Raw genomic sequence first — 4413 nt, 5'->3', positions numbered from 1 at the left:
GAGAATAATTGTTCTCAACAGAAAGTTGACTTGGATGATTGCCTTGGTTTCTTAAGGAATTCAAGTTTATTTTCACAAGTTCATTGGATAAAAGAGACATCATCTCCTTCATGGCCTTAAACTCTCTAGCCATATTGCTTTCTGCTTTGGTGGATGTAGCTGCCTTTTGAGACTCATACCCTAAATATGTAATTATTGACATTGGAACAAGAGTAACTTGATTCATGAATGTAATAGCCTCTTTGAAGACCTTTTCAATGGTATCAATGTTTCTGGGTGGGAGCCTTCTTAGAAAAATAGAAGTTAATGAATCCATTGTTCCAAAATAGATCTAGATGGTAGCCTCTTATGGTACAGTGTATGGAAACTCCATTCTTTGATACATCATATAGAAGCGATGATTTAATTGTGAAATACTCTCATGGGGATCCCTCTTAATTGAGATGAATTGATGATGTAGGAGAGTTGGATCAATATAGATCTTGAATTGTTCCAGAAACTTGATCTTAAAAGAGTTCCAACCCCTTATTGATGCTAGTGGTAGATTGAGGTACTAATTGAATGCCATTTCCCCCAAAGTGTAAGGAAAAAGGTGATACACCACGTCCATATGGTAAATTTGGTTTCGATTACAGATCTCTTTGAAAATTTTAAGATAATCTTCTACTGTTCATGATTCTCCATAGATGAACTATGGGTAAAACTTTTCGGGATTTTTGGGCAAGTCATGTAATGGTCTAGTTAGGTTCAAAGGTGAACCTTGGGCATTGAAGAAAGACATGGTGCATAATGATGGAAATGTGTGAAGTAGAATGCAAAGTGAATGATGATGATAGAATGTGTAATGTGAATGGGTGGAGTTCTTGGTATCCCTTTATCACTGTGATGCTTGTGAAAGTGATTGAGTTCTAGGAACTTGTGTCTATTCTAGAAAAACACACCTTTGAAGAAGAACGCTTTCTCAAAATAGCGCATCTTGCACACTTGGGCACCTTGGTGACAAGACCTAAAAATCCAAAAATTCTTCTAAGTGACAATTTTCCAGAGTTAGAATTTTCTTCAACTTCATAATTTTCTAGAGTTAGTCTTTTTTTTCCAACTTCAAAATTTTTCAAAGTTAGTTTTTTTTTTCAACTTCAGAATTTTCCAAAGTTAGATTTTTTTTTGTAGAATTTTCAAATAGCAACTTGATTTTTTCAATCCAAATGGTTTTTAAGCCCTCCTTCTAGCACCACTTTTGTTGAGCTGTTATTTTGCATGATGCTTAACAACAAGAATTCTTTTGAATTCCTCTCTTGAAAAGTCAATCACGTGAATCACCTCCAAGGTTCTAGGCAATCTTGTGACCTACTAGAATCCACTTAGTTGAAGATAAATGTTAATGTTTACGAGGAGGCCTTTGTTGGTTCGAACCAATTTTGGATCAAATGGCCAATCTACTTGCTATTTCAAAATTAACCACAAAAAAAATAAAAATGTTTTTGGTATTTTCTGTTTTAAAATGAATGCAATCTAACAATGCAACTAAAATGAATTCCTAAATTAACAAGGGGGTTAGTAAAGCAAATAACAAGAATTTTAAAAGCAAACAACATGAAAGTAAAATCCTAATGGACATAAGCTACAGAAACAACATGTCTGCAAGTTAAGCTTTCAAAGAAATCGATGGGTAACCTATGAAAAAAAGATCAATGCTTCCTTGATTCTACTGATGCAATTGTCGATGGGAAACTTTAATAATTGTAAGATGTTTCACTCTTCATCAAATTGTAAGGCCATAGAAAGTGCACTCATGCAAGACAAAGAGTTATGCAGGTACAATTTGGTGACTTCTTCTTGAGCTAGATACGTTAGTGGAATTCGTAAAATCATAGCAAACACTGGAACTAAAAAATTGCACAACTAGAAACAAAGAAATCAACTTTTGGCTCAATCACAATTCCGTGAACATAAATTCACAAAAATATAACACATTCAGGCAAGAATCATTACACTCCCAATGCAAGCACCAAAAGCATAATTTTATTGCAAAATAATGGTGGCCCTAATTGCATATTACAATGGAGTATTTATAAGAAATCTTCTCCTCAAATTGTGTTGAGAGTGAGAGATATCTTCATGCAATAAAATGCTTTTAATTTAATAAAACAAACTAATTATATACAAACTAAGAATTTGACTGGTGCTTAGTAGGACTCCATCCATTTTATATTCATGAATTGGATACATGAGCCTTTACATGTCATAGGACAAAGAATTTATGAGAGAAAAAGAATAAGAAAGCCTTCATTCGAAGTAGAGGTGTCTGGAAGTGTCAAAAATAGAAGTTGATCCTTCACTAGACATTTGTTGGAGTTAAATTACCGTCAAAATGCATTTCAAATGCATGGAAAGCTCTAATTTTGAAACTAATAGTTAACTGTCAGTGCACCTCTAGAAAAGTGCACCAACTCACCTACGCACCTACACACTTGCGATCCTGCACACCTCGATGAAATTTGTGCATGGTGCTCAAATTAGCAACAAACCAAAGTTCTCGGTTTTGAAAATGATTTTTGGATTTTGCTCAAATGGGGTTTTAGATCACTTTTGTGTACTTACTTTGATCCTTTTGATGATATGTACCCTCTTTATAGCCAAAAAGTTTCATAGACCCAAACTCCTTCTACTTCTAAAATCCCAAGGCACCTGAGCTGAAACTTGTCATTAATGGTTGCATAAGATGAACCTATTCTAGTTCACATATCTGACCTTTGTATCTTTGATCTTCAGTGTAAATTGCTTGATCCTTTCTTCTCTTTGATTGCCTGATCCTTCCCAATTAGAGATCAAGTGATTTAGATTATCCAAAATGATCAAATGTTTGAAACTTTTTCATACATTTTTACAAGTTATTCTATGTCCTTTAACTAGCTTTTCCAGAGGTCTTCTACTCAAAATATCAATTTGAAACTTTCATTGGTCCCTAAAATTGGGCAGCTGAAGGCTCGCTATTTTAGGGACTAAAATTAGATCTTCAGTTCTTCTTTCAAACAGTGTAAATGGTTTTGAATTCTGAGCTCTTGGTCAAAAGTTATGACCTTGACAAGTTGAGGATGCTTTTTTTATCTACACAAAGAAGCAAACATTAGTCTAAAGATTTGAAAATATTAATTAAAACACACCCTAATAATGATGTGGAGAAACCTAGAAAAACCCTATTCCTATTGATGAAAACACCTAAGAAACTCAATTTATCCTTGAAATGCAAAAAAAAGTGCACACCTTGCACACCTTAGAGGTGCACCTAGTGCACCTCTTATGATTTGCAATCTTTTAATATAGGTACGTAGCAATGCACCTAATTAGGTGTGCTGATGCGCGCCTTAGATTTTTGTGTTTTTGCTATGTTTTTAAGAGTTTCTTAAGGTTTTTAAAAAGGTTTCTTCATTGTGAATGTGCAATAGGTGCACCTAATTAGGTGTGTTACTGTGCACCTTAAATTTTGGTTTTTTAATGTTTGCTTGTGTGTTTTTTGTAGTGTTAAGCAAGGAGGAATGGGGTGGAAGGCGCACCTAGACAGGTGCAATGCTATGGCTAGAAGTTGGAGAAGATGAACAAATGAAGAACAATGGCAAGGAGAAGGGTATGGGAGGTGTTATAGGCTGACAACTTTAGTGTTGTGTAGGTGCGCAGCTATGCTATTGCGCATCTGCAAAGGTGAAATGCCTCCTTTGATGAACTTTGGTACACTAATGCACCACTTGAGGTGTGTTGGTGCACCTCTTATTTTGCAAAAGACTCGTCTCTTCTCAGAATTTTGATTTTCAACAACTGGGTTTTCTATTCAAGACCCAAACATAAACTAAGACACTAGATAAACTCTAAAAAAGACTCGTACCCTAGACTAGGGTTTTGAAAGACCAAAAAATAAAGTAGGGGGTCCCCATTTCTAATCAAAATGGGGTGTGCGTTGTGAAACCACAACATGTATCTAATGTCAAATTTTGTATCTCAGCTGAGTCTGTGCCAAAAATGTCACAAAAAAATATTCAAGCAATTATGCCAAATGTAATGCCATATATAATGTCTTATCTAGCTTATGCTTTCCTCTTTTGTTGTGTCTAAATTTGCTTATAGTTTTGGTTCTAATCACGCTTTCAAATTTGCTTCTTGTTATGGTTACATTTTTTCTTCTATTATAATTGCTTTGGCATCTCGTTTTGCTTGTAGTTTTGGCTTATGTTTTGCTTTTACTTTGACTTCTCATTTTGTTTTTGCATTGAATTCCTTTTTGCTTCTACTTTGGCTTCCCATTTGGCTTCTAATTTGGCTTGTACTTTGGCTCCCCATTTTTCCTATGTTTTTGCTTCTTGTGTTGCTTCCATCTCTACTTCAATTATAACATTATTCATTGCTTTTGGTTTTACTTCA

The sequence above is a fragment of the Cupressus sempervirens genome, chromosome 11 (genome assembly GCF_028749045.1).
Source record: "Cupressus sempervirens isolate cs-2001-9-10 chromosome 11, ASM2874904v1, whole genome shotgun sequence".
NCBI classification, from domain to species: Eukaryota; Viridiplantae; Streptophyta; class Pinopsida; order Cupressales; family Cupressaceae; genus Cupressus; species Cupressus sempervirens.
Note: the sequence above shows the minus strand (reverse complement) of the source record.